We start from the raw sequence: 10,501 nt of genomic DNA, 5'->3' as shown, positions 1-10,501 counted from the left end.
AAATCTTGATTTCAGACTTCTAGTCTCCTGAGTTATAATAGAAAAAATTTCAGTTGTTTTAAACTACCAGTTGTGGTACTTTGTTATGGCAGCCCAGGGAAATTAATGCATTGAAAAAATACATTTTTGTTACTAATAAAAATTAAATAAAAACATGTTATAGCAATATCCTTACCTAATTCAGGAATCTTAGAAATACATGTGAGAATGAAAGAGGAATATGTATCCAAAGACTACTAATTTACTTTTTCATCGTATTATTTTATTTCTCTATGTTAAAATGGCTATATTTAAATAGATTTCAAAGCCATCTTCATTAGTTTTAAAGTTTATAGTTTAAAAACTATTTCAGGAGGATTACTGTTCACTAAAATAAAAAAAAAAATGTATTTTAAGTATCTTAAAAATTCTTGCAACCTACAACCATGGTCTTGCTCCATAGAGTGCAGGCGTTAATAAACTACTAAAAGCAGAACCACATTTTACTATATTTTTAAAGCCTCAGGAGTTGGTCTACTAGAAGGATAAAAGTCTTAATGTGAGTGACAGCTTATATAGAGTCTCTGTCAAGTGAAGTGGCAGGATCTTTGATTTTCGAAATTCAGGAATCCAAGGTCTAGATGAGTTGGCATTCTTCCTGTGTGCATTTCACCTGAAAATGGTGATATCTGTCTATAGAAACTGAAGTGGTCCAAGGGAAGACAAAAGGTATTTAAAAATATGTGTAACAACATTTTCAGTAAAAGAGAAAAGGAAAATAGCTAAACGTATATGATGGTGATTGTATATTGAAATTGAATATAAAAAAGCAGGCTTGATAGATGATCTTATTAAATCTTTCAATTAAAAATGAAAATAATACCATTTGGTGTATAAATATGACAATCTTAAAGATATAAATATTAAATTATAATTAGTAGACAGATAGGCCCATTAGACATTTTAAATTCTATAAACAACTGTATAGTATTATATTTTCAAAACCAAAATATATGGAAAGATTACCACCTATACTATGAAATCATGTTCACTCATTTATTAACTAGCAGTATATATATACACACACACACACACACACACACACACACAAACACACACGATTGATTTGATTAATAATTAATTTGATTAAAAAGAATCTGAATTCAAAAATTTAGACTCATTTTAGTTCAATAATATGGAATTCCTATTTTAGATGCAGATTACCTGTTTGTTTCTTTTTTCATCTTTCTCTTTATTCTCAAAATATAATAGTATTAAAAGTCTAAGAGGTATTGGGCTGGTCCCTGTGTGATTTCTGGTACTTTGGGGGAGGCAGAACTGAGCCTCTGGGAATGTGAGAATATCATCTCAAAAAGCTAACAGCAACTACTACTGTGTCAAGTTCAACAGCCAACATCAAATCTTGAGAATATCCATGGACATGTAGTAGGGCTTGGCTTGAGCTCTGGCTCTTGTGAAAGAATACAGGTGGACACTGTTTTGAGAGGACAATTGAGCAAAAGAGGACCTGGCACCAGAGGGGTCTAGTGGGAGAAGTGGGAAAGAGAAGGATAGAGATATTCCTCTTTTTCTTGCTACTGCTTAAGGACAGAGGCACATGACCCCAGTAAAGTAGGTAGCAACTACTTGGATACCATAAAGGAGGAGCCGGACCACCCCAGGGCTTGTTAACTGGCATGGTCAGGCAGTGGAATGTTAGTCATAAGAATGGAGACAAACTGTTCCAATTTCTGCACAGCTTGTTTCCTGGTCTTTAGTACTTCACGGTTTGCTTTCTCAAGGCTTTCACAATCCATGATGACCTTGTTAGTGAAGAGGGAGATGCAAAAGACTCGAAGTCCACAGTGCCTTGCAACTATAACTTCTGGTACTGTGCTCATGCCAACAGCATCTGCACCAAGCTTCTGCAGCAGATGAGACTCTGTCACAGTCTCAAAGTTGGGGCCCGTCACCATAACGTAGGCGCCTTCCTGTAGCTCTCTCTGCTCTCTCATTTGTCTCCAGGTACTATGAGCCTTCTGCCTCATCTCTCAGTGATAGGCATCAAACATGGCAGAAAACCAAACTCCAAACCTTTCATCCTTGGGCTCTATGTGAGGGTTCTCACTGCAAAGACCAGGTAGGTTGATGTGATCGTGGATTAGCATGTTTCTAACCTTAAACTTGGGTTTGAGCCCTCCAGCTGCATTGGTGACCACTAGGGTGTCCACAGCCAGAAGCTGGAATACCCTCACTGGGAATGTCACCTTCCAGAGCAGGTAGCCTTCATACAGGTGGATCTTGCCCTGCATCATCACACGGGCTCTGCCATTCAGGAACTCAAACACCAGTCGACCAGCATGACCTTGCCCTGTATTTTGGGGGAAGTTTGGTATCTCACTGTAGTCAAAGATCTGGGTCAGAGTTAATTTATCAGTCAAACCTCCTAACCCAGAACCACAGATCACTGCTACTTGAAGTTGGTGCTTGGTGTGGGACAGAAGCCATTCTGCAGTGTTCTGACAATCTTCATATGTGAGTCGGTTTTCCGTATTCCCACCAATACCCTCTAGATGAGCCTGCCCTTCTCAGTTCAGTTCTGCTCTGCTAAACTACACTGTGGTCACTGGTCCAGTCTGCACAGATAGTCCAGATTATCTAGTTTTATGATAAACTTGGATTATAATTTCAGGAATTCGTTGAGAGTAAGGCCAATTTTATATGTAAAACTATGTTATTATGATTAATTATTCTAAATATGGAAAGGCTCCAACTTAGGAATAGATCTAAAACTTGATTTATAACTCACTTAAAACTACCAAGATTATCCATAAGATCCAGCTTAACCCATAATGTAGCCAAAATATAGAACACATAATGCTATAAAAACTATTATAAGATCACCTCCTTGGGAAAAATCACTTTGTGTTTTAGTTTATAAACTTGTTTCTTGCCCAAAGTATATTCTCTGTGGTAGGTATTGACTCTGGGAGACTTCCCTTCTCATTCTCAACCATTTTAAGGCCTCCTCAAGATCTCTGCTGTGGGCAGGATCTAAGAAAAACTAGAATTAGGATAGCTACCAGAGTGAGGAATTGGGAGATTTGCTTAGTAATTATTATTATTATTATAATCATTTGCTTAGTAATTGATTTGCTTAATAATAATAATAGTGGCCTTTATTAAACAAATAACTCCCCACACATCCTTTTATAAGTATAGTCCAATATTGTTAAAGCATTAACCTTTCATAGACGTTTATATTTTAACTTATGTTATCACTTTCTATAAGGTAAATTTCAATTCTTACATAGTACATTACTAGGTAATGCCTGAAATCAACATGTCGGTTTCTCTACTTTTAGATTTGTCCATTAACACATGTACAAATTACCTGAATGTGTCCTAGGGTTTTATCCAGAATTTTAATTGGATGTAAAAAGTACAATTAGTAGACTAGTGAAAATATTGAATAAAATAGTCAATGAGCTATCTTAGCTGAGATGGATATTTCAGAAAAAAAATAAGGTCAATGACTACTTTGTATACCTATATAAAGAAACGAACAATAACAAAAAATAATCAGAAGGGACACCAGTTGAGTGTTGAAGGTGGTGAAATGGGATATTCCAGAAGAGAATACATTTTGTTAGTAATCCACATTTATTTTATTTCACTCCTATTTTATATTTGAAATTGCCAGCTTTTAAAAATGTAATCCACCTCTCTCCTTTGTTCATTTACTATCCTGAACAAACTGCTATTATGTCAACTCTTTAAACACCTTTTTCAGCCATCCCCTTCCACAGACATCTAACAATGCTTGGTTGTGGAATCAAGTCATCATAGAAGAATGAAAGGAAAAGAAGATAAAGCAGAAATTTTAAGTGAAGTTTCTAGTGGGGCAATTATTACAGTGGTCATGGAAAAGGGCTGTGACATCGGATTGTCTCTTTAAAAGTTGGGTAAACTCATAATTATATAATATGATCAAGTTCCATTATATAAGATAATTTCCCATTTTTTTAAGTAAGAAGAATAAATAATACTACCTATCTTATAGATGCACTTGAGAAATAAATCAGATGATCCATTTAAAGTACTTAGAACTATCCCTATTACATATTGATAGCTAGCATACTACATGCTGAATAATTTCCTAATTTTATAGGAGAAGACAGTAAAACTTGACTTCAAATTTCAAGTCTTAGTACAATTAACATAGATAAAAAATGTAAGAAGGTAAGTTTAGTTCTATATGTTCTTAGTGTTTGTCAAGAGTGGAGCATCTGAGTAGAATTTATTGAGATACAATTGAAGATTACAAATCAAACTTTAGCTGAAAATTCAGTATCAGAAATAGAGCAACATATTAGACACTTGCAAGATGGAAGAAGAAGCACTATACTGGAAATGAAACATAGCTCTGGTTCTGTCGGTCATTTATCATTCTTGAACCATAATTTTTTTCAACTAAAAAGGAAAATTTAGAGACTATTCAATCTCTGAGATCATTTCCAGCTTTAAAATTCTTTGGACAAATAGATTTTTATGGCCATCTATGAACAATAATCTATGTTTTGTAGGAAACTTTGAGCTCATTAACTCAATGAACTATTTTACTTGGGCTAATGATATAAAATTAATGCTAATATAATATTAGCATAGGTGTGGACCATTGCAATTATATCTGTGAAATTATTGCTTGGGGGATCAAATTTCAAAAATTAATCTCATTGCCAAGAGACTTATAGAACTCAGTTCAAATTACTTTTGTTGAACCAAAGTCTGTAGAGGCATCATCAAATTAACTTAATTAAGAAAAAGAAAAAAAGTGGTGGGAACAAGTTTTGTGAAATAAATTACATTTGAATTTCAGCATTTTAAATGGAAAGTTATTGATATATTAAATGTGGGGATATATTTCATTCACATTACTTTAACTGTTATGAGTCCAGGGTCTTGCAAATGTGTAGCTGCTTTCAAAGAAACTATTAGGACAAAGAAACTAACCCAAATTTCACATACTTAAAAGATAAATGTGTACCTCATAAATTTTCCCATTTAAAAAAATATATATATATTATGAGAGCTCAAAAATTAGTTATGAGAACTAAAAAACAGAAATGGAGAAAAAATAATTTTCATCCATGACAGTCTATTATACTATAATCACAAAATAAATTAGATAATCCAGATAATCCAAATAAAATATAAATTTAAAGAAATTGTATTTAAATTTAGATTTTTAATGTTGTTATCTACTCAAAATGATTAATTCAATTAATGTTAAGGAGCATGTACTCTGAGCAATATTTTATACTAAAGTTTAGTACAGGGGTGGAAAATCATTGAAAATAAGTGCTAATGCTTATAAAATTAAAACATTTTTAAAGCTCATTAAAATCTTGTAGATAATGTTCTGAAATCATTTTAGCAAGATGATCAGAAATAATTTTCCACTGAATCTTAATTTTTCTACATAATTGTATAAGTCCTCTCATTTCTACATATACACTTACTGACATTTTTGTGAATATAATTTCAAACTCCAGCAAGAAAATTTATACTTAAAATATAAGCTATAGTTACAAATGGCCAAAAGATTTCTAAATACATTTCTGAAAGCCTTTCCTATATACTTGGGATGGTACGATTTATCAAATTGTTTAATTTTTTTAATGGTCCTATAATTCTTTGTTTTTGTCTTCCCAGTTCACTACAAATATAACTGCTAGAAATAAGGAATAACAGCACCATCGCAAAGAAAAAAAAAAAATTTGTCAAAAACTCTTCCTTTCCATTTATAGTACAAAGTGGAAATGGCATTTACTTTTGCCAGTTGCAAACCTACTTTTCATATGTTCTTAAACAGGGGAAAACAACAAGTCACACCAAAAAGCCAGAGCATAATTTCTCAAAAGATTGATTCTAGTGGGGAAAAAAAGAGATACTTACACGCTCAAATTTATACACATATACCTTTGTTTAAATATAACATTAATCACTCATTCTTCATTCTATAAATATTTAATGACTGTTCAGTCACTATAATTGGGAATGGGAATATACAATGTTGAAGTAAATTAAGATATGAAACCTGCCCTCTGTAAGCTAATATTCTAGCAGGGAAGATAGATGAATGAATTAGAGATTATTGATCATTGTGATAAATTGCATTATAAAATCAGACATCTAATTAATTCAAGGAAGTCTTTTGAGAGAACAGTTTAAATTGCCACAATTTATTGTGCATTTTCAATTAGGTTTAAAAATCTTTACTATTCACTCTTTAAAGGTGGTGTATAAAAACTATAAAACTCTTTTTCACTTTTTCTATTGCATTTTTTTTTTTTTGAGGAAATTACTCCCAGGGAATTTCTTAGAAGATTGTCATTGGAATACACTCAACATTGCTAAGTCCTCTCATGCTCATGCTGCTATGATTGTCATGCATCTATAGGCTACCTATTTCATCTCAGGAAAGTCACAAAATTCCTTTTAATACCAACTCAATATCTTATCTGAAGATTATAAAGAAGGAGTTGTAGAAGCTATGAAATGTACACAGAAAAATTTAAGAACATAGTATATACATTGATTTTATTTGCTCTGGTGACTGGCATTTTGGACAGGTAGTGATCAGATAATGATCTCGAGAGCTTATTACATATTTTTCCTGAAACAGGGTAGTAGCTTTTTTTTTAACATGACAAATAATTTTCATGTTTTTTTAAAATTTTAAAGATGAATGATGTATAATCTTAATTCTGATTTCACATATTGTTTACAAAAAGCCTGACCACCTTTTTATTACACCAGATAAGATATTTCAACATTGTATGTAACTGCGTAGATTTAGAATTTATGGTAATTTAGATGGAATCTGAATTATAGCTTTATCCTTTCACAATTCCTGAAAAAAACAGTAGGATTGTATTATTTTAGTACATGTTAAGCAGTTATTTTGAGCACAAAATATATTTTGATTTTTCTAACTTTAATCAACATAAATTAAGAACTTTGAAAGGAAGTCTACTTTAGCAAATAATTTCATAATACTTGATATAATATAATACGTGCATTTAAAAGTCTTGGCAGAAAGCTTGTACTGACAAAACTTTGCTAACATATTTGGTTGAACCATGGGAAAGTACTGTTTTTGTAGGTTAAAAAATAGTAAAAAATACTAGCTCTTTGTCTAGTATATTGTCCAAACTATATTTTCTACTGGATGCTAAAAATCATGCGTTTTTTTTTTTTTTACCATATATTTATTTAATGAAACATGCTGTTATGATCTTTAGGTATATTCTTCATGTAATTTTAAAATATTTTAATATTGAAAATTTTATTGACAACTTTAAAAAAGAACAGGGAATTTAATGTTTGGAGTTTGTAGCATTGGTTTGGTTTATTAACATATGTTTGTAAGTGAGTTACTAAAAATATAAAATCATATATCTCTGGACATATTAAAAATACATCTACCAAAAGGTGAATAAATGAAGAAGTGCAAATTAGTAGTTACAAAATAGTCACAGGAACATAGAGTACATCATATGGAATACAGTCAATAACATTGTAATGGTTGTGTGTAGAGGGGAATCACTTCATAAACTATATAAATATCTAACCAATGTATGATACATCTGAAATTAATATTAAAAAATTTTAAAAATTAGGTCAATCAAAAATGTTTTGACTATATTATGAATCACCATATCAAAACTAAATAAATATTTCCAACAGTTCAAAAACTTGCAAAATCTAAGATTACCCACTTAACTACTCACTAATCTCCAATAGCTAGGATAGTATTTCATATTTTACATAAGAAAACTTATTGAGTTCAGACTACTGAGAACCTCAGAAACCTGAAGCTGCCCAAATGTGTACATTCTTTTCAAAAGGAGAACCCTCGTGTTAACTGCTAAACAGGAGTGGCAATACCTGATGCACAGGGATTGTTCATTCCCCTGTCTAATGAAAAAAAGCACATTATTTCTGTTGACAGTGGTGACTTACACATCTCCTATTAACAACACAAAAGGTAATTTAGAGGAGGCAGAATCTACACCAAATGATTCTGCATTCTGGGAAACAGAGTCCTTATACCCTTAAGTAATATTTTAGAGAATCACTAGGGGGATCATAATAAGGGTACTAACGAGCAGCTCCCAGGCCTAACTGCAAGTGTTCTAGTAGCATCCCTCTTGTATAACAAAGATACAGTATCTTGATGCTTGCTCCATCACCAATGCACATGCATCTGACATTAAACTACAATGAAAAGTACCAGTTCTTCAGGCATATCTCCAGTTCGTGACTGCTTAATGCTATCTAATTTTGATGGAAAGAAGAAATAGCATTTACATACAATACCTGATATATTATACATTCAATCCTTTATATCAGTGTCCAACACAGGAGAGGCATCCAAGATAGGATAAAAAGAAAATATTAGAATTTCTATTTCTATTTTTTCTATCTCATCCTGTTTAATTTGTATTTGTATGTGTTTTATAATGCAAAAATAACTAGTAGATTTAGACATGTACAAAATTTTCTTAAGTTTAATGTACATAAAGTTGTGATGAGGGCTCAACTCCAGGTATCACATTCTCACTGAAAGAGGTATCAAAAGAGCTTGAAATCATCTGCTCTAGTACTCTAATCATGGTTTAAACTAGATCATTAGATGCTTGAGTATCTGACCACCACATTGTGCTTTTAATGAACTTTGCTTTCAGTAATATCATTTATTACTGTAAAGGACACTATATATAGGCATAGCATCTCATCTTCTAGTATGTTAATTCTGTCTCCATTTTCTTTCAGATAGTTTACCCTTTCATGATAGTAGGGAATTGGTGGGCTGTCCTTCAAGTCTTCTTGCCTTTTCCTGGCTAAAGAGTAGACACACAACCAATATTAACCAGAGTCCCTCTCTCTCATGCATATAGATCTTGAACAGAAACATAACAAATCATGAAGATAGCTACAGTTAACCCATCCAGATAATAACCTCCTGAAGAGCTTACCCAGTAGTTCTTTCATTCAGTGGTTTGCTCTGCATATATGATAAACACATTTTATCTGTAGTTTATTTCTATCTGACATAAGATGGAAAATTAGAACTTAAACAAATGCCAATGATTGAGAAATATATATCAGGTTTTTTTTGTTTGTTTGTTTTTTGTTTTTTTTTGTTTTCATTTAGGCCATTGGGATGATGATTTCTCTAAATGAGAAAAGTGTTGAATATTCTTTGAGAATAAAAATTTCTCAGAAGTATTGATGCCCATATATTCATCCACATCACTCCTTTCAACTGAGTAAAATGACAAATAAATAAAATAATGGAAGTAGGTATAGGGCTCTTTCAATGATATAAGTATGTTTCAGCACTTGATTAATAATAAAACAAGCTGACATTATCACATTATTGCTACTTGCCAACACAAATTAAAGTTTTATGTTTATTAATTCAACTGATCCTTGTAATAAGCCCGTGAATTAACTATAATAATATCCTCATTTTACACACGATGAAATTCAGGCAACTAGTTATGATAGTTATAAAAGATCACACACAGAGCTATGAGGATAGTAAACCATATCTATAAACTCAGGCATTGTGTATCCAAGATCTGTCTTCTTTTTTCTCCATATTGCCTCTCATGTTAAACCTTTTGGATTTAATTTATTGGTACAAACAATTCAACTAACTTTGAATGTAATTTCTTAGTTTTCATCCATCTCTTTCTGGCAACACAAGTCAAGCAAAGCAAGATTTACATATGCACAAGAAAAGATGAAGTCAGTAAATCTGGTTTGTCCAAACCCTGCATATTCTGAAGAAAGGTTTGGCCCTTGCTCAGCTCTTGGGATATAATATTTAGCCCTTGGACTATCCCACATAATAAGCATGCTTTTGTTTACTTGGGGCCTCAGCCCTGCCAGGATATTTTATGCTAACAAAGTGATTTTTTGTGGGATCCATGGGCCATGCAATATCAATTTGACATCTAGAAGGACACCAAGGTTCTCAGTTGAAAAGTTAAGCTTTCCTGGTTGGCAATACTTTGTGTTTGTTTTCATATACTGTTACTTTCTATAAGACTCCACTGAGAGAAGGCAACTGAAAACGTATACCTTTTCTCTCCTGCCTCTGCCCTATGTGCCTTTTTCTTTGCTGATGTTAATCTATACCCTTGTACAGAAATAAACCACATACATGAGTTTGACAACTTCCCTGAGTTCTGTGAATCCTAACAAATCATTGAAACCAAGAGTGGTGTTGGAGACTGCAAAATACAACGGAATATCTTTTTTATTTTCAAAAATGATATTCAACATAGAAAAAAAAAAAACAACAAGAATTTTTAAAGGAGTTTGGGAAGCACTGGTAAAAACTTATTAGTTTGGTCTTCCAGTCAAGATGGCAGAGTAGGTAGGTAAGTACCATGCTCACCTCTTCCTAAGTACATACCAAAATTACAACTAAATTATAGAATGA

The 10,501-nt window shown here is 32.4% G+C and overlaps 1 pseudogene; it reads right to left on the bottom strand.

Annotated features, from left to right (window-relative positions):
* Positions 1-1,667: 1,667 nt before the first annotated feature.
* The window catches only part of LOC105304877, a 10,026-nt pseudogene continuing 1,192 nt past the window's right edge, over positions 1,668-10,501 (bottom strand).

The sequence above is a fragment of the Pteropus vampyrus genome, unplaced genomic scaffold, assembly GCF_000151845.1.
Source record: "Pteropus vampyrus isolate Shadow unplaced genomic scaffold, Pvam_2.0 Scaffold11, whole genome shotgun sequence".
In the NCBI taxonomy this organism is placed as follows: Eukaryota; Metazoa; Chordata; class Mammalia; order Chiroptera; family Pteropodidae; genus Pteropus; species Pteropus vampyrus.
Note: the sequence above shows the minus strand (reverse complement) of the source record. Positions and strands in the feature narration are given on the sequence as shown.